Source organism: Eurosta solidaginis, unplaced genomic scaffold, assembly GCF_040869045.1.
Source record: "Eurosta solidaginis isolate ZX-2024a unplaced genomic scaffold, ASM4086904v1 ctg00000120.1, whole genome shotgun sequence".
NCBI classification, from domain to species: domain Eukaryota; kingdom Metazoa; phylum Arthropoda; class Insecta; order Diptera; family Tephritidae; genus Eurosta; species Eurosta solidaginis.
Genome location: NW_027136879.1, coordinates 1,198,871 through 1,226,402, shown reverse-complemented (window position 1 = coordinate 1,226,402; position 27,532 = coordinate 1,198,871). Strand labels below are relative to the sequence as shown.

Below are 27,532 nucleotides of genomic sequence, written 5' to 3'. Positions count from 1 at the left end.
TGAGAGAAACGTAGGAGAGCCTAGACAGGAATTTCTTGGAATATTATAATCTAAACTAACGCTCCAAACCTGGAAAGAGAATATGAAAGTGTACAATTCTCAAATAACTGGATATAAGCTTATCATAACGACTTCCAGGCTGATGCAGTGCCTTTCACAGGAATGTCTTTAATATAGGAAGATCGGCTCAACTGCGGCAGTATTGCATAGTAAAAGCAACAAATGTAAAGACCTATGGTCCAGCAGACTTAAATGCGATACAATATCTTTGTGATACAATATCCTGAGGAAAATGAAATGAGATAGTATAGAGCAATGAAATTGGTACCTGCGAATGAGATAGTCGTGAAGTTTTCAAGTATCAAAAGCCATTGATACTAGGGTGCCTATTTTTTAATCGGAACTAATGAGAGTCAATCGAGACCTCTAGTGAAGTTTCTTCTTAACGTGGGCGCAACGGACCACGAAGCTCCCTCCCTAGGGTGCTTGAGTAAGTTAGATGGTAGGTGGGCAGCTCTTGGCGAGGAATGGTTAAAGTTTATTTGGAAACTCACTTTCGGATGTGGTGGTTGCATTGAAGAGGGCCGCTAGTTATCTTGAACTGGACCATGTTCAAAAGTCTTGCAATATAGTGAAAGCTACTTTCATTTCAGGGATGGGGAAGAACTCTCCCGTATATTATAGCACAGCAGTAGCCCAGAGAAGGGTGATAAGCGGAACGCCGCAATGTTTTCTATCTCCCCTGTTGACGTACCAGTCATTGTAAACATCTCCAACACCAGGAATGAAGGGTCCAGCAACACTATCTGTAAAGTCTAATAAAACTGAGAACTTATGAATAGAAGCAGAGGAAACAAGTAAGGAAGGCTAAGTTCGGGTGTAACCGCACATTACATACGCAGCTGAGAGCTCTGGGGACAAAATAAGGGAAAATCAGCATTTAGCAAAATGAGTGGGCGTGTTCGTCATCCGATTTTGGTAAGTTTTATTTAGCACACATATAGTAATAGGAGTAATGTGCCTGCCAAATTTCATCTTGATATCTTAAACGACTGCCAAATTTCAGCTTGCATAACTTTTAAATTACCTTCTTTTAAAAGTGGGCGGTGCCACGCCCATTGTCCAAAATTTTACTAAGTGTATCTTTTGCGTCATAAGGTCAACGCACCTACCAAGTTTCATCGCTTTATCTGTCTTTGGTAATGAATTATCGCACTTTTTCGGTTTTTTAATGTTTTCGATATCGAAAAAGTGGGCGTGGTTGTAGTCCGATCTCGTTCACTTTAAACAGCGATCTGAGATGAGCGCCCAGGAACCTACATACCAAATTTCATCAAGATACTTCAAATTTTACTCAAGTTATCGTGTTTACGGACGGACGGACGGACGGACATGGCTAAATTAATTTCTTTTTTCGCCAGATCATTTTGATATATAGAAGTCTATATCTATCTCGATTAGTTTATGCCGTTACGGATTAACGTTATGCGAACAAAGTTAATATACTCTGTGAGCTCTGTTTAGCTGAGTATAAAAAAGACCCCCCTTTCTGTTGGGAGAGCTATCCGGAAAGTTACTTACGTTCTCTTCATTTTTTTAGCTGGACGGCCAAATAACCAAGATGATTAAGAAATAATTAAGGAAGGAAGTTAGTTATATTTACTACAAGTTGAAGTATGCCTGTTTTCAAGTCTTCCTTAGCGGAGTGTCGCTGTTATTACTCGAATTTCTGCCAGAGGTCCTCGGCAAGCGCTAGGCTGCACAAGGACTCTAATTCAAAAAAGCTGAAAACCGTACATCAGCACTGATTGAAATCGGCGAAGCCCTTTATGCAACACCGGCTTTGGCTTTAAATTTAGGTACCTAATTGATTTATTTAGACCCAACTGGGTGGAAAGCTGGACGGGACGCTGACGGTTATAACAACGCTTGGCCTCAAAACTGTGCGCTCGAGCATGCCGAGCATGTCGATTGCCTGAGCACACTCGTACTTGAATCCTGTTACTTTCCTTAAATATTATTTATGTGACAGGTGAAGTTCAAGGAATTTTGTAGCGGAATCTTTTCCAAGGGTTGCCAAGGCAATTCGCAGCTTCTTCAGCCGAAACGTTAGACTCTGGCGACGGGTTTGGAAAACCTAGAAGGTTTAACGTGATATTATCAAATCTTTCCCGTGATAGTCGTGCAAATATTTTAATTGTGTTTTTTTTCGGAATGTGCCCCACCTACACCAGGTATGATCCAGCGATAAACCTCTATTCAACCTTTGGGGAAGTCTACTTAACGCTACAAAAATAAGAATAATAAGGTGGCAAGGTTAGTAAGGTCTCTGGCAAATTTAGCGCAGGTTCCTTAAGCCGAGCTTTTATGTGTGAACCTGTATACTACTAGTAGAAACTTCAGGAAACCACTGGTCACTTAAGGTCTAACCCAAGAAAGAAGAAATGACTTCTTACCAGATATCACTATCCTACTGGGTAATTCCAATCGCTCAGACTAACTAATATGTCTCATTTGTGTCCATTTGCGGATGGTGTTTGGAGCATTGACGGTACACCGTCTAATGGAAATCAATGCGCTTCAGCTCTTTCGTTCTTAACCAACCAGCTTTTGTAATTACCATAATTAAATATCTCGGAAGGGATGTTTAAATGGAGAAATTTTCGATCGATATTTGCCTTAATCGGCAGTGCGTACATATATCGTTTCTACCCAGCGATGATCAAAAACTAATGTCAAGAAATCTTACATCACAACAAGACTGCCAAGCTATTCAAATTAGCTTTTCCCACTCAACTTGAATAGCGGTCACTCACGCTTACATAACCTAAGCCCAGGTTTCGATAAAAAAGGACGAGGTTTCTGCTGATAACAAAAAAAAAAAAAACTGCAGCAAAGGTAGTTGCGACATTAACAATTTGACGCAGTATTAGCTAACGAACTTATTTAGAGAATCTTTTAATGGTTAAAATGTGTGTTCGTGTGTAGAGCCGTGTGTGTATGCTTCAAGTGGCTGACATTTTTGGCAGCATTTTGAGAGGCGCATAGTTATACTTAACCGCAATTTTGTTTTTTAAAAGTGTGTTGTTTCTAACGTTCGTTGTTATTAGTGTTCTTTTTTTTGTTTTTATTGCAAAACTTTCTTCGCACTGTCACTCATATAATTTCATACATACTTTGTTGTTGTTGCTGCAATCAGCTGCTGGCGCCATTGTCATTTTGTCATCTAACAGCCAATATCATTCGCGCCACTCAAAAAAGCTACGGTTTTGTTGTTGTGCGATAAGTTTGGATATTTCCACGTTTTTAAAAGAATGCATGTTTAGTAATGTCTTATATATATAAAAATGGTTGTGCTATTCACACTTTATTATTCTAAATTAGGCAAAGAACTCATTCTACAATTGACAATCTTTTCAGTTCCGGTACATTTCTGACTTTTCGATTTGTTGTCATTTCATTTGTTATTTCTCTCATTCGAAGTTCTTAAGCACATATTTATGTATGAGATCATAGATATATGTATATACATATGTGTGTATGAACATTTCAGAACTTACGAGATTTAAAATGTCAGCAAAATTTTTAGAACTAATTTAAAACTTGAACCAGAATCGGAAAATAGTTTTCTTGATGTTATTTAATACTTTATTATAATAAAGCGAATTATGCGTTGTGAAACCATTTTGTTTTTAGGTTAGCTGATTTCGGAAACAAACAACATTTGTTTCTTTATGTGAAAACAAAAAAGGTTAAACTTAACTTAAAATAATAAAAACAATTCGAATATATACTCAGCTGCACGCTGCAAGAATAGCTCACGAAATAGAAATATTTGACCTAATACATAAAAACTGAAAGTTCGAAGTTCTGAGCAAAACTTTGGATTTTGTTTCTGTAGCAAATATAAGAAAGCTACCTTTTACCTTAAAAGTTTAGGCTGAACAAATGCTCGCATTTTTTGCATGGCCATCGACATGTCGATATAAGAATCTTTAAGGATATAAAATGTGGCGGGTCTTTTTTTCGACTAAAGGAGTTAGACATATTAGGTGTGGTGAAATAACGCCCGATGAAATAATGCCCGCGGGTATTAAACACTTTAATGGGAAATAATGCTTTGGGCCTTTTTTCTTTTCAAAATGTAAATAACGCCAGCTGACAAAAAAAAATAATAAAATAAACAAATAAAATAAACAAGCGAATAAAATAAAATAAAAAACAAAATAAAATAAAACAAAATAAATTAAAAAAGGCTAAAACAAAATAAATATAATAAAAAAATTAAATGCAAAAAATAATATAAAATAACAAGAAATAAACAAAATAAAATAAAATAAAATACAAGAAAATAAAATACAAGAAAATAAAATAAAATAATATAAAATAAAATAAAATAAAATAAAATTCAAATTTAGAAAAATTAAAAAATAACAATAATTATCATTAGAAAAAAATTATTTTTCTGGCCTTGAGCTCGAATCGAACCTTGAATCATAAAATAAAATAAGATAAAACAAAATAAACTTAATAAAATTATAAAATAAAATGAAACAAAATGAAATAAAATAAAATAAAATTAAATAACATAAAATACAAAAAATTAAATAATATAAAACAATAAAATACAATAAAATAAAATAATGTAAAACAAAATAATGTAAAATAAAATAAAATAAAATAAAATAAAATAAAAAAATAAAACAAAATGAATAAAATAAAATAAAATAAAATGAAATAAGATAAAATAAAATAAAATAAAATAAAATAAAACAAAATAAAATTAATATAATATAATATAAAGCAAAATAAAATAAAATAAAAAAGGATAAAATAAAATAAAATAAAATAAAATAAAATAAAATAAAAAAATATAAAAAAAATAAAACAAAATGAATAAAATAAAATAAAATAAAATAAAATGAAATAAGATAAAATAAAATAAAATAAAACAAAATAAAATTAATATAATATAATATAAAGCAAAATAAAATAAAATAAAAAAATAAAATGATATGAAATACAATAACCCCTCCGGGGTTATCAGATCCCCCATGGGGCGCGTCTCCCGGTGGCGGATAGGGGAAAGCCCAGCAAATATGCCAGGTAGGTGGGAACCCAAATACCACCCGCGGACCAAAACTTGATAATGCAGTGAAAAGGGGTTTCTCTTGCTGTGCCTGGCGAGCACGCATTTCACAGCCAACGCCTTATGGGCCAACCACCCATACGGGAGCAAAATAGTTCCAAATATACACATGGAAGCCTCGAACGAGCATCGCAACGGTCAGGGGCGATGCGGGATACGATTGCCTGACCAACTAATTGACGAACCAGCAATAATCACTATTCATAACCCATCTCTAGCTATTTTACCGAGTAATTCGGTAACCACAAGAGAGGCATCACCTGGGCAACGCATGAAATGGACTAAAGAAATGAATGAGCACATCATGCGAAGCTACTATAAAATTACTAAAAACGAAGCAAGCAAAAGTGGATACCGAACGAAACAACACGAAGCTTTTCAAAGGGCTTTCCCAGATGTTCAAGTTTCAGTTCAAAGGATAGGCGATCAACGAAGTGCAATAGTAAGAAATAAATATATATCTATCAGGAGGCTGAATGAACTTAAACAAGAAGCGATGAATGAATTAACCATAGAGGCTGCAGCCATCAGGTCACATGAAAAGACCATATTTAACAATACGATCGAAAATATAGGCACGGAGGAATCAAATCAAGTGGAGGCCGTCGTTAATGTTATTGTTGAAAATGAGAGCACGAAAGTTATAAAAATTGAGTTCCAAAGCGCTCTGCTAGGGTTTTATGGTACGGACCCACTACTAAGACCAATTTTACCCAGGCAGAAAGCTACGAAGAATTTGGCGATTGCTGTTGTATGTATGAACACCGAAATCCTTCCAGCATACATACAACAAAATGCAAATTCATTTGAAGAACTTCAGACCGCAATATATGCAGCTGCAGCAGCAATAATTCGTTCCACTGGCGGCAGGCTAGTCCGCCGAAAAGCATACGGTAAGCCTAAGTCCTACACCCAACCTTGGAAACATAGGCTGCTCAATCAAATAAAAAAGCTAAGGACTGACCTCGGTCTACTTACGCAATACATAAAGGGCAATCGCTCTAGAAAAGTTCTGAAATGGCTTGAAGGTTTCAAAGTCGAGTATAAAACGCACTCCAGACAAGATCTACCAAACGACATAATAGTCCAATACCTAGACACTCTACGACAAAAACTAGCCATTAAATCGAACCGTCTGCGAAGATATCTACTCTCAGAAAAGAGGAGGACGGGAAACAAGTCCCTTCAAAATAATGAGAGAGTATTCTACAGGAAACTTAGAGAAAACCAAATTAATGAAAATACTGAGCCACCAAATATTCATCGAGTAGAGGCATATTGGCGGTCCATATTGTCGGTGGATAGCGAGCATGCCAAAAGCACCGCGTAGATTGGAGAAGAACGTAGAAGGATGGAAAACCTAAGCGAGATAAGCAACATAACCTTAAACGAAGAAGATGTGAGAAAAGCAGTGCGAAACGCACATAATTGGAAATCCCCAGGACCAGATGGTATCCATAACTTCTTGTTGAAAAAAACACATCGTGCATTAGCTCACCACTATACAAATTTCCTGCAAACAGGATTAATTATCCCAGCATTTTTAACGAAAGCCCAAACATATATATTTCAAAAAGACCCAAAAAATACAGAAGACCAATCCAAGTATAGGCCAATTACATGTCTCTGTTCGCTGTACAAGGTATTAACATCCTGCTTGGCCGATAAAATCTACCACCACATCGAGGCCAATGAAATCATGTACAGCGAACAAAAAGGGTGTACAAAAATAAGCAAAGGTTGTAAGGAGCAGCTCATGATTGACTCGGTTGTTATGGAACAAGCATATCACAAGCAAAGGAACATCTATACCGCCTATATTGACTTTGCTAAAGCTTTCGACAGCGTCCCACACTCCTGGCTGCTGAAGTACTAGACATATATAAGATAGCACCGAATATTAAGGAACTGCTGCGCCATCTCTTCTCCTTGTGGGAAATTACTTTAAATATAAGTCAAAGAAACGGTCTCATAAAATCGGCTCCTATCCCTATTAAAAGAGGAATCTTTCAGGGAGACACATTACGTCCACTATGGTTCTGCCTCGCTTTAAACCCATTATCAACCATCCTAAAAGGAACCAACTATGGGTTTACCATTAAATCTCCACATCTGATGCATTACCAACTGTCACACCTGCTATATATGGATGACATTAAGCTGTATGGCGCAAACGAGCGCTGCTGGAGCTTACAGAGGATTTTTCAAATGATATTAGAATGTCATTTGGAATTGATAAATGCCGTAGACTGAGTGTAGAAATCGGGAGACCTGTACTGCGAAACTTTCAGCTATGCGATAGGCAAACGAAAAATGGCATGTCTGAGAGCGAATGTTACAAATAGCTTGGGCTGCTTCAGGCCCGAAGGATTCAGCACAGTGAAATAGTGTTGAACACAACAAATGAATACTTGGATAGGGTTAAAAGCTTACTTAAGTCATGCTTAAATGGAAACAACCTTTTTAAAGCCATTAATACATACGAAATCCCCGTACTTACATACACTTTCGGAACAATCAAATGGTCGGACACAGAGTTGGAGACCGTGAAAAGAGCAACAAGGACGCTGCTAACAAAACTTGGTGCACATCACCCTAAATCTGCAACAGAACGCCTCTACTTGCCACGCCAGGATGGTGGCCGAGGCATGGTAGATATAAAACATCTGCACAAGAAATGTGTTCATAAGCTACGCATATACTTCCAAAACCAACACAGCCCCCTCTTAGAAATGATACGCAAGGCGGATTTGAAGTATTCCCCACTAAACCTGCATGATGTTATGACGCACGAGCTCCCCTCCGATCGAGAGCACATACAGTCTCTGATACAAGAGTGGAAAATGAATGCTATTCATGGAAGACACGCATATGCTCTGAAACATGCAGAAGTGGACAAATCAGCATCCAATTAGTGGTTAAGTCACTCTGGTATTTACGTTGAAACCGAGGGGTTCATGCTAGCCATCCAAGACCAGGTTATTCCAACAAGGAACCACTGCAAATATGTAATGCGAGCTCCAGTTGAAAATGATAATTGTAGACGATGCCAAAGACATCCCGAAACAATTCACCACATAACCGGTGCATGTGTTACATTGGCGGCTACCGAATATCTAACAAGGCATAACGGAGTAGCAAAGATCGTACATCAAACACTAGCTCTGCGTTATGATCTAATTACATCGGAATGCCCATACTACACATATACCCAAAATGCAATGCCAGAAAACAGCGCCTTCAAAACGTATTGTATTCTAACAGATCGAACCCTGCCACATAACCGACCTGATATAACGATCGTAAATAAGCAGGAGAATCAGGTTTACGTAATAGACATAGGTGTTCCAAATACACACAACCTACAGGAGTGCTATGCGGAGAAGCTCAGAAAATATCAAAGTTCGGTACACGAAATTAAGGAAATGTGGAAACTGCACAGAGTTGACATAATTCCCATTATAATATCCTCAACAGGAGTTATCCCAAAATCACTAAACTGTAGTCTTGTGAAACTTCAACTCACCGAAAAGCGACGAGCGATACAGAAGGCTGTAATTTTATTGACAAGCTCTATAGTTAGTGAATTCTTAAACATACACTAATCTACGATGAATTATATAAATTTAAATACCTGATACATATGTAGTTATTTATAGAAAATCTTACCAACAACTGTAAAACCAAATCAATGTAACTATTTAATAGAATTAAATAGCACTAAGTATCTTGTTCTTTATAACCGATATTTAATGTAAACCCTCAAAGGAGAAAATTTTAAGAAATAAAATAAAATAAAATAAAATAAAATAAAATAAAATGAAATAAAATAAAATGAAAACTTTTGATATAGAGTCGACAAAGTTAAGAAGAAAATATCTTAAACGAGCTCACATTAGCTGACACTGAATGTAACCGTCTCCTTTGTAATTAACAGAGACTTGTTAGATTGGGTTACGTTAAACTGGCCAATCTAGAAGATCTTCATATAGACCGAATAAGTCCGAAGTGTTACCATAAGTCATGAGTCATCAGTCCTCTTTTTTAAATGATAGGAGTAACTTTGTTAGTCTATGGTTGTAAGATCTACACATGATCGTCCACACTTTACAGATGCGCGTTTGGGTCCACGCATTTACAGCTTGGTCGATCTTATGCAACTCTCGTCTTCTATTAATCTCGCCCAATCTAATGGGACATCTGCGGAGCAAGCTTCGAGGAATGCGCCCTTTTTTGCTAGCTCATCCGATTTTTCATTCCCATTTATACCTATATGCCCTGGGACCCAATATGAATGTATGCTTCTCCCTATCTGGACTCTTTCCAGGGATTGCTTCAATTCTGTGCTATGCGAGATTATTGCGCTAATTGCTACTTGGCTGTCAATATCAAAATTGAACAGTGATCTGGCAGCTTGTAGCATCTGTTTCATTCGTCATCAGCTCAGTATACCGCAGACCCTACTCCTTCTACTAATTTAGAACCATAGGTGTTCACATGTAGCAGCTCGTCCGCTATTTGGGCACCCCTGCGCCAAGCATTTACCTCTGTAGAAGCTTGTTTTTTAATGAAAAATATATGATCTGCCTGCAAAAAACAACGATGAACTTATTTTGTTTTGTTGATTTTCCGACAAAGTGGATAAATGATCAAATTTGACAAGGGATGACGGAAAATCGTTCCAATATAACTCATACAATGATGAAATTATCATGTCATATAATTTATTATTATTTTTTTTTTGTTAGCCCGTAGCGTTGAAACCGGCTCTGATTTTAAAGTGTGTATAAAAGGACTGAACTTCGCCCATCAGCTTAAGAAATTGCCATAGAAATTGTAGTCGGCCTTTTTTAAATTTAGGAAAATCCCTTTCTCCATAGTTCAACCGATTTCTATTCTAGTGCTCGTAATAAATAAATTTATATCAGGTGTATTCATATGAAACCGGTATTGGTACCTGGCGATTAGTAGGCACAATTGTAGAAATAGTCTAAACTTACCATTGGCGCTAGTTGGCGTCTTATGATCGGTCAACAATATCCAATACCAAGCATTTCAAGTCTCATACAACATCGTGTTTTTCCGCTCTTGAAAATGTCGAAATACGTGCCTTCAAACAACGATTTGCGGGGAGCATTAATTTTCTGCTTCCATTTGAGTAAATCGGCGATAGAATCTCATGGAATGCTTCTCGGAGCTTACGGAGAGCACGCTCTTGGTCGCGCGTAGTATAATGAGTCGTTCAACAAGTTTAAAAGTGGTAATTTTGATGTAAGAAACGCTGATCGCGGCAAACCACCCAAATTGTTCGAGGACGTCGAAATGCAGCCTTTGCTGGATGAAGACGATAGTCAGAAGCAAAGACAGCTCGCAATCCATGGGAAAGATCATGAAAGCGGAAAATGGTTGCCGCATGAGCTGAATGACAGACAGCAGGGAAATCGGAAAACAACATGTGAAATGCTGCTCGCCAGACAAAAAAGAAAGTCGTTTTTGCATCGGATCGTTACTGGCGATGAAAGTGAAGTTATTTCGTGAATTCCAAACACAAGAGATCGTATATGGATCCTGGCCAACCAGCACAATCGTCCCCGAGACTTCGCTTCAGAAAAAAGACGATGCTCTGTGTTTTCTGGGATCAGTGTGGTGTAATCTGGTATGAGCTTCTAAAACAAGGCTAAACTGTTAATGGTCCACGCCACCAACAACAATTGGCCAATTTGAACCGTGCTCTGCGCCAAAAATGGCCAGAATATGAAATTAGGCATGACAAAGTGATTTTTCTCGATGACAAGCACCATCACACCGAACAAAACAGACTCGGGAATTGGTTGAGTCGTACAGCTGGCAACCGCTACCCCACCCCGCTTACTCACCAAACTTGACTCCACTTTTCACTTATTTGCATCGATGGGGCACGCACTTAGCGAACAGCGCTTCACTACTTACGAAAATAAGTGGAAAGTGGAAAGTGGCTCGATGACTGGTTTGCTTCAAAAAACGTAGACTTTTTTCGGGGAGGTATCCATAAACTGCCTGAGAGGTGGTCAAAATGTGTAGCTAGCGAGGGCGCTTACTTTGAATAAAATATTCGTTACCATTCTCTTGAAATAAATGTGTTTTTTTAATAAAAAATACCGGTTTCATATGCATGCACCTGATATCTACACAGATCTCTGGATTATTTTGTGCCGCTAAAACCCATCGACTTGAGATTAAGGTTTGTTGTGAGTATAGTTAATTCTAGTTGTTTTGCTCTTGTTTCGTTGGATGTATCTCCATGAACGCAAACTTTGGATAGTGAGAAAGGCAAGGAGTTCAGTATTCACTGGTAGTCATCTCTTGCAAAGGTTTTGGAATTTAAAAAATTTCGCTAACTGAAATCAATATGGTGAAGAATTCCTCACTAAAGTTTGTAATAATTTTTTATATATAATTGTTATAGCAGAGTTTGAAAAACTTCTACACCGATTTGTTTATTTATCACATACTCTGTAAAAATCCCATTAATAAATCTTTTCGTTTTTTAACTCCAACACAATTTTTTACCCAGAGTTAAACTGGTAATTATAATGAAAGCCGCATAATATTTCGCGGACAAATAAAGCACTCACCGGATCACATACATCAAACAAGCGCGGCACCAACGTGCTTGCCCACATCCCAAAAAACAGTAAGAGAGAAAGTTAATGGCGAATTACAACTACAAACACCCAGCAGGCACAAGACACGTAAACAAGCAAAGCAACGGACGGACGTGCGCCTGTAATTAGAATATTTCGCGGTTAATTTTTATAATTTCTATGCCGTGCTGGTCATCCGCCAAACTCGCCAACTAAAATGGGAGTAAATGGTGGCTTAAGCTACCAACAGACCTCCAAAGATAATCAGATATACAGATCATATTACATATTAAGGACATTATAGAAGTAGAAAAAACGCAAACGGAAGGTGCAACGCGTAAAATGGTAGGAGACAAAAAATATGCTGTGGCGGCTAGTGAGCTGCACAGTGGGAAAGGACGCCACTAGCGCGGCTGGCGACAGTGTTTTTTGTTTTTTGTTTTTGTTGATGACTGCCGCAAAAGCGCATAATTCTCTTTTATGACTTTTCATGGCATCTATACGCCCGCGCGCGCTCAGACAGAGACAAAGCGAAGCGTGAACGCGGAAAACGCGAATTGCCGACACGGACAACGGTGGAACATTATGAAAGCCACAAAACGCGACCAAGAAGCAACATTAATTTTGATGCCCCGTAGAACGAGGCACATGGCAGAGGGGGTATACTGTGGGTACATGTTGTCATGAATGTTTGTGTATGTGGATTGGATGAGTTCGGGAGACAGACAATGGCAGTTTGAGTAGGCTCGCTGTGGTATTGTGGCGGTAAGATGTTATTGCTAATATAATCATTTACAATCGCTAACGTTATTAGCGCGACCGGTGTGCCAGCGCTATGGCTATCACCATCAGTCAGTACGATGGGCTCGCTCTACCCACCCACTCACACCAAAAGTGCGCGAGGTTTACAATTACGTTAGTTTGCTCATTTACTTATTTGTTGTTTTTTATTATCATCGCTTTTGGTATTTTTAGTTTTCTATGCGTGGGCATAGCTTGGGAGCAGCGTTGGGGGCACTGACCCTCTCCAACTCAATAAAAGTTTACTTTTAAGTTCTCCGCTAACCACTCCACTCACGATTATAGAAGAATTTCTCCTGTGCTACTGTGGCGACGTTATGATTTGTAGAGAGTGATCGTAAGATCGCTAGAAAGGGTCGTGATAAAAGGATCAGATATTTTATAAGCCAGGGTCATTGACTGAAGCCTTAACTCGACGCATTCATGGTCAACATCAATTGTAATTACAACTTCCGGATATTGTGGAACATCATCGCTTTCTCTCTCTCGTGTACCGGTGGAGCTCCAGGACACGAATTAGTTCCCTGATATGTTTCAAGTTCGAAATCCTGTCTGATTTCAGCATTTTTGCTTCGTGTTTTGTACTTTGGTAGAAATTGCGATTATGTGCACTGACTACTGGAACAGTAATGCTTTCGACGAAGTTGCCTTAGTTAGTTCGGTAAGATGAGCTGATTTAATCTACCTTTGAAGATATCTGCGCAGCTATGATAAAGTTTCAAATATGGTAGATTTTGACTTTATATACATTTTCCAGGGATTCAAGGAAAGCGTGGTCGAAATACTTTAGCCTAATTATGACAAAAGATGGACAGTCAAGTATGAAGTGACTCGATGATTCCACCTCATAATCGTCAATGCAGTTGCAGCGTGACGGCTTTTCCTATGTTGAGGCATTCCCGAAGCTCTAATAAGCTCTCAAATCCACTACTGATCTAAACAAACATTTATTTGCCTCAGCTTAGATACGCCCATGTACCCACATTTGTATGTATTTATGTAGGCGCTGACCTCGCGATGTTGCACGTAGCCAATTATTTTCCTTCGTTCGTTGTCATTGCTTTAGTTGTATTCATAACATTATTATTGTTGTTTCTGCTATTACTATTAACGTTATTACCGTTGTAATGTTCTTCTGTTTCGTTAACAGATGGAGTTCGGCCACACTGACTACCGTTTGCCGCAAATATTGCCGTTATCGCAGACATTTACGATAATTTACGTATGGCGGCGGTAAACGACTGCCGACAACACAAAACAGGTGTTCGTTATTTATTGATTTCAGTATTCTGTTGTTCCAGCAACATCAGAGGGTACTAATTTATACAAAGAGGACAATAATTGAAGATTTTTTTTTTTTCAAATTTCAACATAAACATTGAAAATATGGAAAGTGGCTAGAATGTGTATTGTCTTTCAAAACCTATGTTTTTATTCGTGGAATTGAGTTTGAGTACTAGTTGGGTCTATGGGGGTAATAGTCGATTAAAAAGTTTAGAAAGACCAGAGTGGTGCGGATGAAAAAAAGTAAAATTTAATTAAATGCTTTGCTTTCTGATACAGAACCGGATTTATTGCCTCAACGGCTACATAACTAAGCCGAATATCCACAATATCCTCTTGTGAGAGCCGAATAGACCATACATTTATCCTATACCTGCACGCGCTGGCCTTAGGACGTACCACGTAAAAAATTAGATAACCAGCTTGGGATAAGATCTCGATTTTCTGCTGATGACAACGGCAATTTTTTGCAGACTGTTATTGGTGAACATATATCTGTAGGAGGACTAACTCTTTGACTAGAGGAAACACGATGGATGAAACAAAGCAAAAGTAGAGTAGGGCTTGGAAAAGTCTGCCTTTGGTGATATGAGGATCGTTGGTGATATAGGAGCCTTTGATGATACAAGAGTATTTGGTGATATTTTGATCTTTGGTAATACAGTCATCTTTGGTAATATAGTCATCTTTGGTAATACAGTCGTCTTTAGTTATTCAGGGGTCTGGTGGTACAGGGGTCTATGGTGATATAGGGGTCATTGTCGATGCAAGGGCTCTTTGGTAATATAGTCGTCTTTTCACTAGAGGAAACACGATGAACGAAGAAAAGCGAAAGGAGAGTAAGGCTTGGCATAGTATGAGGGTCGTTGGTGGTATAGGATACAAGGGTATTTAGGGATACATGAGTCTTTGTTAATATAGTCGTCTTTTGTAATACAGTCGTCTTTGGTAATTAAGGGATCTGAGAATACAGGGGTCTTTGATGATACAGGAGTATTAGGTGAGCAAGGGCGAAACCAAATCGATAACATCATTACTATCGGCAAGCATAGCCAGAGTCCTACACGTGCGCACTCTACGAGGTTCTGATATCGACTCGAACAATAACCTTGTGCACCATTACCTGCACATGGATCTCCCAGAGAAGCTGCTTGCAATGCAGGCAACTGACGATCATTCCACTCGGCTCTCAAACTTGCTCACTTAGGTAATTATTTTACCCGATAAGGTAAAGGAACTGAAGGAGCAGACTTTCCTCGCATTACTTACCTCCACTATAGGTTTAAAATGAACATAGGTAAAGAACTGGACGATGAATAATAACGCCGTAAGATATAGGGACTATCTCTTGGAAGAAGAAAACATGACGAGGAAATGTAACGAGCTTCAGCCGCTGGCTGTTTGAATTAATATGAAAAATTCAAGCACAATGAAATCTTCAATGGGTAACTGCCGTAATAAAGTTGTGAAGGGAGTACTTTTCATAGGATCCTGATGCCAAAATATCAGATCTGAGAGCGACGCATTTCCCGCCGAAATCTTCAATAAAGCAGGCGAAGAGTTGGTAAAGAGCATGCTCAAACTTTTAATATGGTCTGAAGAGCGCATGCCCCAGATTGAAATTTAATTGCGCCATGGTCAATTCACGATTGAGATGCCATCACAAGCCGCGCAAGAATATGGCCAAATGTTAATCAGTGCTTCTTTAGCCTGCTTTTTGCACTTTGTATCCGTTTTTAGCATTGAGAAAAAATGTTGCTTTTGTGCTGTTGTATCTGAGCTTAACTAATAGAGCTTTGTCGAGTGACATTGAGTATTATTATCAACACCCGTTTTTGGAAGCCGCACTTATCACTGAGTTAAGATGGGTAGATATAGAAAAATTCGAGCTCTCTCTGTGCTCCTAACTGCCATCAGTTAAGGCGCTACAAGGATAGCCGATCTTAATTGTTATACAAGGCCAAAATCTCCGCGTTCAAACGCTAATTATTATTTTTTATATTAACTAATCATGAATGCTGTAGAACTTTTGATAATTGACTATTTATTAATCGATTACTCAATCAAGAAAACTGCTTTAATAAAATATTCGATTATTTTAAGCCATTTGCATCTCACATGTTTTGCACTTTGCTCGTTTGGCATCCTCGGAACTAGAATATAAATTCCATATCCAGCCACATTTCCGAAAACTCAATTTGCAACAACGAATTTAATTTTCTGAACTTTTATTACAAAAAATTCTATCTTTGAGCTTTTTATACTCAGCTGAGCAGAGCTCTCAGAGTATACTAACTTCGTTCGCATAACGATAATCTGTAACGGCATAAACTAATCGAGATAGATATAGACTTCCATATATCCAAATGATCTGGGCGAAAAAAGAAATTCATTTAGCCATGTCCGTCCGTCCGTAAACACGATAACTTGAGTAAATTTTGAGCTTTCTTGATGAAATTTGGTACGTAGGTTCTTAAGCGCTCATCTCAGATCGGTATTTTAAATGAACGATATCGGATTACAACCACACTCACTTTTTCGATATCGAAAATTTCGAAAAACCGAAAAAGTGCGATAATTCATTAACAAAGAGAGATAAAGCGATAAAACTTGGTAGATGCGTTAATCCTATGACGCAAAATAGAAAATAAGTAAAATTTTGGACAATGGGCGTGACACCGCCCACTTTTAAAAGATGGTAATTTAAAAGTTTTGCAAGCTGTAATTTGGCAGTCGTTGAAGATATCGTGAAGAAATTTGGCAGAAGTGTTACTCCTATTACTATATGCGTTCTAAATAAAAATTAGCAAAATCGGATGACGAACACGCCCACTTTAAAAAAAAATTGTAAGTCAAATTTTAACAAAAAATTTAATATTTTTACAGTTTATAAGTAAATTATGTCAACATTCAACTCCGGTAATGATATGGTGGAACAAAATACAAAATTAAAAGAAAATTTCAAAATGGGCGTGGCGCCGCCATTTTTCATTTAATTTGTCTAGAATACTTTTAATGCCATAAGTCGAACAAAAATTTACCAATCATTGTGAAATTTTGTAGGGGCATAGATTCTGTCACTATAACTGTTTTCTGTGAAAATAGACGAAATCGGTTGAAGCCACGCCCATTTTTTGTACACAGTCTGCGGTCTGTCCTTCCGCTCGGCCGTTAATACGATGACTTGAGCAAAAATCGATGTATCTTTACTAAACTTAACTCACGTACTTACCTGAACTCACTTTATCTTGTTATAAAAAATGGCCGAAATCCGGCTATGACACGCCCACTTTTTCGATATCGAAAATTACGAAAAATGAAAAAAATGCCATAATTCTATACCAAATATGAAAAAAGAGATGAAACATGGTATTTGGATTGGTTTATTGACGCAAAATATAACTTTAGAAAAAACTTTGTAAAATGGATATGACAGCTACCATATTAAGTAGAAGAAAATGAAAAAGTTCTGCAGGGCGAAATCAAAAGCCCTTGGAATTTTGGCAGGAATACTGTTCGTGGTATTACTTATATAAATAAATTAGCGGTACCCGACAGATGATTTTTTGGGTAACCCTGGTCCACGTTTATGGCGATATCTCGAAAAGGCGTCCACCCATAGAAGTAAGGCCCACTCCCTTTTAAAATACTCATTAACACATTTCATTTGATACCCATATCGTACAAACATATACTAGAGTCACCTCTGGTCCACCTGTCTGGCGATATCTCGAAAAGGCGTCCACCTATAGAGCTAAGGCCCACACCCTTTAAAAATACTCTTTAATACCTTCAATTCGAAACCCATGTTAATTTTGCTAAATGGTGATTTTCCCTTATTTTGTCTCCAAAGCTCTCATCTGAGTATTTAATGTTCGGTTACACCCGAACTTAATAACCTTCCTTACTTGTTAAATTTTAAATTTAAGTGACGAAGCCTTGAGTTTATGAAACCATCAGTATTCAAATAATGACTTTTAGTGAATTATGTTGAAAACGAATACGAAGTAGTCGATTTTCAATCGGCGCAAAAGTTGCTACAAGACTAGTCGGTAAGCCGAATCGTTGATTGTAAACGAGGGTCATACTGTTATGACTTGGACATTTATAATTAAGAGTTTGATTTATTAAGATTTAATTAAGAGCACGAGTAACTACGGGAAATTACATTAGATTGTTCTTCTCGATATATGTACTTGTGCCACTTATAGCCTAACGAATTGAGAACCAAAGCCAAGCGAGTAAACATGAGGTCAAGTATTTAAAAATTTATTTTTCTTTGTGTGTTTATTAAACAAGACGATCACGGCAAAATTCGAAATTTAAATAAAGGTTTGATTGTATTATAATAATTTAAAATATTTTTGCTGCACTTAAATTTACAACCTCAGTCCAAACATATCCCAAGCATCACTAGATATCCACCAACCCACTTTTCTTACCCTTACATACATCTTTACTTACATAAATCACCCATTATATTTAAAGCAGCAACAACTCGAACCAATTTCATGCTGAATTAAACTTGGAACAATAGTTGAAGTGTCCTGCCAACAATTGTGCAATTGCATTTCCCCAATCCCATAGCAGCGAGCTCCATATTTGTTCAGAGCACGAGAATTGTTGTCTTTGTTGTTGGTGTTACCGTTGACGCCTGTTGACACCCTTCGCACGTGAGTGTTAGTTTTATTTTGTATTTTTCATTCACAAACACCGTTCTTCATAAACGAAAAAACACCTTTAGGCTATTTTTAAGAAACTTTTGTATGCTGCTCAACACCGTCGACGGTACAGCACAGAGGATGTAGTCGAACGCAACCAAACAACAAAACTGCAAGCCAAATAAACCAGGCAACAATGCACTAAAGGACCTTTTGCGGTTACAGCCACTATAGCCCAAGAAGGTATTCAATCTTTTACTTGGTAGTGAATGAAATTGAAGGTGTATGTGTAAGCATTTGACGTGTCTGTTTTGTGGGTTGTTGCATTTGTTGTAGCGTGAAATGAATAACGAAGCGAAATGAAGTGCGCCTCAGGCGCATTGATGTCTCACCTAAGAGAAGTGTCTGGCATATTTCAAATTGGTTTGCGCAATCATGATGGCAGGGGCTAAGATACATGGCTTGGATATCATAAGTGATTCCGGGCTCTGGATCAGTCTTGACGAAATGTCACGCGTGATTAGTTATCACGTCCTGCAGGAAGTGCCCCTGCTTCTACTGATAATGGCGGATCTAGAGAGAACAACTCGATAAAACCCGCACCTATGAGCTATTGTGCCGAGCTCAGGGGAGGGATGACTCTTTAAGAGTCAAGATCGGTACACAATGGTGACGAACTGGATTGTTAGGGCTTTTGATTATTGACATTGAATTTTTACCTGATGACTTTGGGCTGATAGGTGCAGTATTCTGCCACCTTAGTAGGTCGGGGTGAAACCCTACCGAAATGGCTGGTAGGCTAATGCTGCACTTGCAAACGTCCCGTTAAAACCGTGGCGGGCCTCAAGGTACGTTCCGGCTCCATCGCCGTTAAGTTGGTGGTGTAGGTGCGGTTGAAAATTGTCCCGCTTTGTGTCCGGTCTGGCTCTGAACGCATTACCCATAAGGTAATGCGTCAACCCTCGCATGGCCTCCCTGTATAGCATAGATAACAAAGAGGCCGTTGACAGGCGACTCCGCAATCGGCTCCGGATAGCGGCCTTGAGGGGGACTTTTTAAAATGGACACGACTAACACGAACCCGCCAAGGATGGGGTGCGGAAGAAAAGTGGTTTTGATGGAAATCAGTCAAATCAATCCTCAGCACTCTAAGGCGGCTTCCAAAATTTGTTGCTCTGCCTTGAAAAAGGCGGAGTGGATATAGTCCTTGTCCAGGAGCTGTGGCTGAGTAGTAACGGCAGTAAGATTTCTGGATAAAGGACTGGAAAATTCAACACCTTGGTGCATGGGGAGGCAGATAGGCCTAGATCCTGTGTGCTTGTTAGAAAAGAGATTAAAGCTTTTATTCTCTCTAATTTCTGGAATGCTGACGTAATCACGGTCTGCCTCGAGCGAGGCAGTAATGAAATATGGGTGGTCTCAGCGTAAATGCCCCATGGGGACGTAGCGGGACCACCACCTACGATACTGGGCGAAATCAAAGCTGAAGCAAGGCGGAGATGTGTTGGCGTGATCATCGGTGCCGATGCTAATGCCCATCATAGTATCTGGTTAAGCTCGGATACCAACACTAGAGGTGAGTCTTTATTTACTTTTATTGTAGATGAGGGGCTTTGTATATGTAATAGGGGGAAAAACCCGACTTTTATTACTGCAGTAAGGGAGGAGGTCCTGGACCTCACTCTGGTTAGTAGAGAACTGGAAGGTCGGATATCTGGCTGGAGGGTTCTCAACGAGCACTCCTTCTCCGATCACCGTTATACTCAGTTCTCGGTGAACGAAGAACGTCCCGGTAAAATATATTTTAGGAACCCTAAAAGTACTGGGACTTGTATTGTAGGAAGCTCGGAGAGCTATTGCCTGCGGCGCCCACCGTTATTTCCAACCTGTCCGAATCTGAGATGGACGTTCTGGTAGAAAACTTCACCTCGGCAAGCAATAGCGCCTTTCAACTGTCCTGCCCATTGAAAACTTACAGGGGAAAGGGCAAGCCGCCATGGTGGTCGAATTCTCATGACGACCTAAGAGCGTCCAGTCGGCGGCTCTTAAACAGAGCCTGGAGGAGTGAATTATCCTCGGACTGGGAGCTCTATAAGGTGAGTCTGGGGATTTATAAATATGAAATATGGATAGGCAGCGGGATTCATGGCGAAGCTTCTGCGAAAACGTGGAAGGTTGCAATGAATCCACGAGGCTTAGAAAAATACTTTCTAGGAATCCCGCTGCGCTGGGGTATCTGAGAGATGATGGTGGGGACTGGTCGATGATTAGGGAGGAGTCCCTAAAGCTTTTATTGGACAATCATTTTCCCGATGTACCAGTTGCGCAGAGATCTTCGCCTGCATGGTCGGCAGTCGTTGGCCATTCCACTACGGGAAAGTCAAATAACCTGGGCTATAGGGTCGGTCAAGCCCTATAAATATCCCGGCCCGGATGGAATCATTCCTGCGAAACTTCAAAAGACTTTAGGGATTTCCTGCCGCTGGTTGGCCGTCATCTACACTAACTGCCTCAGGCTTAACTTTATCCCGAAGTCTTGGCACACGGTTAGGGTTATCCTCATTACGAAGGCCGGCAGAAGCTCTCATGTATCACCTAAGGTTTTCAGGCCAATCAGTCTCTCGCCGTTTCTTCTTAAGACATTTGAGCAGTTGATTGACCTGTACCTACGGGGAAAGATACCTCGGAGGTTACTGTCGGCTTCACAATATGCGTACTGAAAGGACAGATCGATGGAAACGGCTCTCCACTCGATTGTAAAGCAAATAGAGGGGTCCCTAGAACACAAAAATTTGCTCTGGGTGCCTTTCTAGACATCGAGGGGGCTTTTAATAATGGGTATTTTGTCAAGAGCTAAATGTAAGCCGCAAGTATAAGCTGGCTGATCGCTGCAGTGTATTCCAAGCGGAAGTTGCTACGATTAAGGATGCGGTGGATGAAAAGTTATCCAGTGCTACTGCGGTTAGGGAATTTAACATCTGTTCTGATATCCAAGCGGCTATCAAGGCCTTGAGCCTTGACCTCGCTTTCGATTGCACCGAGTTATTTTAAAATTAATATTATCTGGGTCCCGGGTCATAGTGATATCCTGGGCAACTGTCAAGCGGATCTCTTAGCTCGCATCTGTACAAATGAACCGGATGTAAATGGCTGTACGGATTTCGGGATTTCGCCGGCCACCTGTGGATTGCACCTCCATAGCTGGGCCTCGAGTCAACTCAACAAATGTTGGGCAGACATAAAGTGGATGGCAGGAGGTCTGCTGAAATAACTGGGTTCACTAAGGCTCACCTATCAATAATTATTGGGGTTTTGACAGGGCACTATCCCACGGTATCCATGCGGTTCGTCTCAATAGACTGGAAACTCCATCCTGCTGCAGATGTATAGAGGATGATGAGGCGGAATCACCAAATCACTTTCTGCTTGATTGCCCAGCTTTTGCAAGAACTAGGCGAAAGTACTTTGATCGCGACTCACTTGGATCTCCCGAGGATTTATCCAAAGTTGAGATCGGTATCATTCGGAGCTTTATCGTTGCTACCCGACCATTCTCTAAGTAGCTAGATCTGAGTCACCGTTAATTTTGGTGTATGTGGTATCACAACGGACCTTCGTGTTGTCCAAGTGAGCTTTCTTTATCAGGGCAGCTACCACCTAACCTAACCTAATCATGATAGCAAAGAAGGCAGGAACGTCTTCAGGGGAGGAGTAGGCATGCTTAAAATGACAAGAAAAGAGAGTTAGTAAAAAGTTACGGAAAATAATCTTTAAAAAGGTTTTGCTGGTTTTGTGTTTAGCCATTTTTAAAGCCTACATATATCTTATATATAAAATGCTTACTCTGGTATGGACCAGCAAGGCGCTGGGTGGAATTACGCTCCATTGATTGGAAATTATAGGCTCCATAGACTGGCAACTAGAGAAGGTCTCCATCCGCTGCTTTGGGAGGTGAGCGTTAACCAACTGCTATGATTCATCGGAGAGAAGGACCATACGGCGATCGCCTACGCGGACGGTAGGTATTTTATTATGCAGGGAAATTTCGCCCCAAACTCTATGCAGTCTATTGAAGATGGCATTAACAACAATTTGTAGCTGGGCAAGCAGTTAAGAACCCGGGATAACCCGGAAAAAACTTAAATGGTCCTCTTCACAAGAAAATACAAACCACCTAATCTTATACCGCCCCATACTTTATAGCAAATTACTCTGGATTGACAATATAGTAGAGCGAATAAAGAAAGCAAAAACTGCATAGATGTTAAGTGGGGTTTTTCTTTCAAAGTAGTACACTGAATCTATACAGCCATTGTATGCTCATTAAACTGCTATTATTATTCTGGTTTAGAGACCGCTTCTTACATAGGCCGCGAGCCTCAAATGCTAACAAAAAATACCAGAGGAACTTAGAGCTATGTATTAGCGGTACTCTTGTCTGCACTCCAAAAGAAGGCAATCACCACTATCCTGCACCTACCTCACTGGATTTGTTTATGAAGGAAGTAACCGTTATCGCAGATCTGCCAATTAGAGAAACCGGCTGTTGGAATAATGGAGAAAGTGGTCATAATACGATTTTGAGCAACCAAGTTTCAATACTATCGATGGTCCTTAGCTCGATGAGAAGTTGGGGTGGTATCTTTTCACTGGACTTGGGACAAGAGATCTCCTTCCGCGTTCGCAGCGTATATCAAACGAAAATGTTTGGAATACGCGAAGCGGTAAATTGTTTGGATCGTATAGGCTCAGCACGGGAAAAGGATTATTTTTTTTCAGGCCGCCAGGTGGCGGTTGAGGCCTTTGGCTCATGTGTTGACAACATACAGTCGATCACTGAATACCGCCGATGTCTCTAGACTTCAGTACCAGCCTTGTGTGGGTACATACACGCAAGGATATTGATGGGAACTTTTTCAGTATGTATGCCTATGGTACCTTTTAAATTCAGTGCGAGCACGAACACTATATTAAAACAAATTGCGCTTCCTACATGCGAGTCATCTTGGCCCTAAAAAGGTCAGGGAATTGTGCCTGGTAAGTGCTCGCACTGGTCAGTGTTTGATAGGTATTCCTGCCACTAAAATCGGCAGAGAAAAATTGGGTTTCTGCGGCAGCTGCACAGGTATTGAGTGAAGAAAAGCGTGCAGCATATTCTGTACCACTGGCCGACACTAAGTAGGCAAACGTTGGATGTTCTCGGCCAACTATTTTTAAATGATCTTGCGGAGGTATCCAAGCTCAAAATAAAGGCAATAGATGCCAGGAATTACAGTGCCACTTCTTTTAATCTGAATATACCTCCGTTTCTCTTATTCTAGTAATGGCAAAAGAAATTAGAGAAGTGATATCGATGTGAGCGTACTGTGACATGCATGAGTCTATACCCTAGTGCTAATAAACTCTGTTATCAACTCGGCTACAGGACGAGCAATATCTTTTACCCCGATATGTTCGAAGTTTAAAATGTAGCCCTAAATCAAGAATATATATATTTACATATAAGGAGAGGTGAAAGGCGTCACATTTGCAGATCGGCCACCAAGCTACAATGTGTCTACATGTGTGGTACCCATTTCTCCCTGAGCCTCCAGCTGATATACCGTTGCACAATGGCGCCTTTTGAGTCTTTTCTTTGCAAAAATCATAACTTTTGAATCAATGAAGATATTTTAAAAATTTAAAATGCAAATGAAAGGTAATTACTTGAAGTTTTATTGTGTCAGAATGTCACAGATACAGGGTGCTTCAAAAAAAATCGTCAAATACGAAAATTTTTGAAAAATGCAAAAACAAAATGTTTTTAGTAAAAAAATAAAATGAGATTTGTCTTATAATGACGTATTTAAGCATTAAATAAGATAAACTAATGATTTTGATAAGATAGCGTGGAACTGCCCACTTATGATAAAAAGTTGTATCTGAGTAGTCACGTAATCAATAACTACCAAAATCGATAGACGTATTGTTTCTTTTAAATGTTAATACTCTTATAAAACTCAAATGTCCGTTTTTGGTGCCACAATAACAAGGTGTTTCAAAATTCATCGTAAAATTTTACGTTTTTTTTTTTTTTTAATTTACAAGCCAAATATGTATTTTATTAATAACTAAAAGTTATTGAAAGTGGTTCGATGAAATATTATTTGAGCTAAAGATTAAACAGCCAACGAATTTTGGAAAAGGGTGGTGGCACTGCCCACATATGCTAAAAAGTTTGATCTTAGTAACCGCTTTCAAAATTTGTACCAAACTCGATAGACGTATTGATTTCTATAAAAATTTAATACTCGTTTGAAGGCGAAATGCCCAAGCTTTAAAATAAATTTGACAAACATCAGAGAAATGCAATAACGAAAAGTATATATTTATAAATTACTAAATTAATTATTTTTTTGAAATAAAAAATTTACTTGTACATAGATATTTTATTTTTCAATAAAGTAACAAAATTGATTAGTAAATCTCTTTTTCATTGTTGTGATAAAAAGTGAGACACTTATTCTATCTTAACATAGTCATCGTCACTGGAACATATATCTAACAAAGCAACCATTTCTGAGCTATACGCATCTGTAAGATCTTTTTATGTTCTTACATATCTGATAGATGATATGACTGGATCAGAAGAGATAGCTAACATGTTGAAAAGGTCTTCGTTTTGTCTAACTCGTGATACTTTGCAGGTGTTCATACATCTATATCTTTTTTAGTCCTTTTTCTTAGATTCTTGAGCTTCTTCGGACAATTCTCCTAATGGTAAGCACTGGTACTCTATTAAATCTTTTCCATGTGTTAAAATTTTATGTACCGTTGGTGTAAGTTTCTTCTCAGGATACTTTTGATGCAGCAACTCTGTAGTTTTAGATGCATATTCTCCAAATTTGGGTCCATTAACTTGTTCGTGGCAGTTTAAGATATTTTAAATTACTCCCAATCTTTTCACAATATCTCTATCAACTTCTGTTATGTGAGCAGTCACTTCATCGTTTTCAAAAAATCTTCTTGAGGAGTTACCATCATTTGTATTTCCGTATCCATACTATGGACAGTCAACTCTAAGGCCAATCTCTTTATAGAATCCATCCTGAATTATTTTTTTTTCTCCTGTTTTGTTTCACCTTTCATGTTGTATTGTCGTCGAAGACTTTTCCTTGTTGTGGTAGTGTATAAGCCAGCTTCAAAACAAATTCCATACATCTTATCCTAGCATGCAAAGGAGATATTCCATACTCATAATTTAGTTCGTCAGTTATTGAATCATCAAGATTTTCAAAGTCCTTTTGGCTCTAACAAATTGTATACTTCATTGTATATGTCGTATTTGTTATTAAGTTCAAAACTTTTCCATCGACCAATGTTAGAAGAAAATCATGCTTTATTTTAATGACATTCCCCTCTTCAATTTCAATTATTGTTAGTTCTAATTTGGCAATTTGATTTTTTATATCACTCACTGTAGCTTTTATGAGTTCCGAAGACTCCTTCTCGTATTTAATATCGGGTGGCACAATATAATTGATGACGGACGTGGATATTTCCAATATTCTGAAGCTTCATCTTTTAGTCGTAATGAAACTGTAGAAGCCATAAACATATCACTATCTGTAATTATTTCATCGTCTACATTTATTCTTTGTTTATATGCGCTTTGTACTGATGATCCATCACAGCCCCACTTAGTTATCAATGCTAGATCCTTTGGAAGTAATTTCAACTTTCCTTCAGTAAAACTTTGAAGTAGTCGTGTAGACGTATGATCCTATAAGTTTTGTAGCTCAATTTCTGCTGATACTTCTGTCATTTTGGGACTTAGAGGAACTGCTTCTTTCTTGGCTTAAGTAATTTTTTTGTATCCAGGTAAAATATCGGCATTACGTTGCAATAATGACTTACGCAATATAATATATTTTTTCTTCGTTAAGCCGAGATCTATAAACAGCGCCAAAGCTTCTTCGGGAGTGTATTTCCTAGGTAGCGCATTTGATGGTGTGGGAATGCTGTTTTTGATCCCCATCAGTCGCACTGGACTTGCTACCGCAACTTCTTTTTTTACACGAGACTTCACGTTTTCTTCGTCTTTCTTATATTTAATAGCCAGTACTTCTGAAAGATGAGTCGTGGCCATAGCTTTGTGGTATCAGACAGCTTCCTTTTCCTTGTGTAGGTAGAACACTCTTCTATGGGTTTTGTTGGTCTCCCTCTAGTTGGATTGGTTGACGTGCTAGGCGTTTCTTCGTCCAAAAAATTTTGTCAGCTAGCCACTTTTCATGCTTACTTTGAAATTTTGAATTGTTACGATAGACGTCCTTCCATTTTCTTTCTATGATAATGTATTGTAAACCAATTTTTTTGCAGGCCTTCCTTTTCTTTAATGCTTGTTTCACTCGCTAATTCTCTCATAATAGCGTCAACGAAGTCCCAGCTTGACTTTGTAGATTTAAACACCGCAAATAGTTTCGAGTTTTCTATATACATATTAGAATTGGCTTCGAGTTTATCTGACTAAATATTAAACTGTGAACTATATTTAAAAATACTATTTCACTTAATTAAACAGAATACTTAGTTCCTTAATCTCCAAAAGACGAACGATAATGTGCATTGTATGGTGGATAGCTTTATATACCTAACCAAATTATTAAAATGAATTTCAGGTATACAATTCGTAACTAAAACAAGTATGGACGGGACTCTCTTCGGCTGTGCCGAAGGCTTCATACCTTTCATGAATGGGGCTGAACAATAATCTTATGCCGTTCGTAATCTCCGAATAATCGGATGTATAAGATAAGAAATATATAATGAACAGATCTACATACCTAAACGATTTTTAAGATAAATATAAAATAAACTAGATTGCATACAAATAGACAAACGGACAGACGGACATGGCTTAATAACTCAGCTCTTCATCTTGATCATTTCGGTATACTTATTGCTGACGCTATCTATTTTCCTTTATGGACTTACACTTTTGGGATTCGTGACGAAATTAATATACCATTTCATTT

The 27,532-nt window shown here is 38.5% G+C and overlaps 1 pseudogene; it reads left to right on the top strand.

The window, feature by feature from the left end:
• The first annotated feature begins 5,258 nt into the window (after window positions 1-5,258).
• The window catches only part of LOC137235622 (uncharacterized), a 98,840-nt pseudogene continuing 76,566 nt past the window's right edge, over window positions 5,259-27,532 (top strand).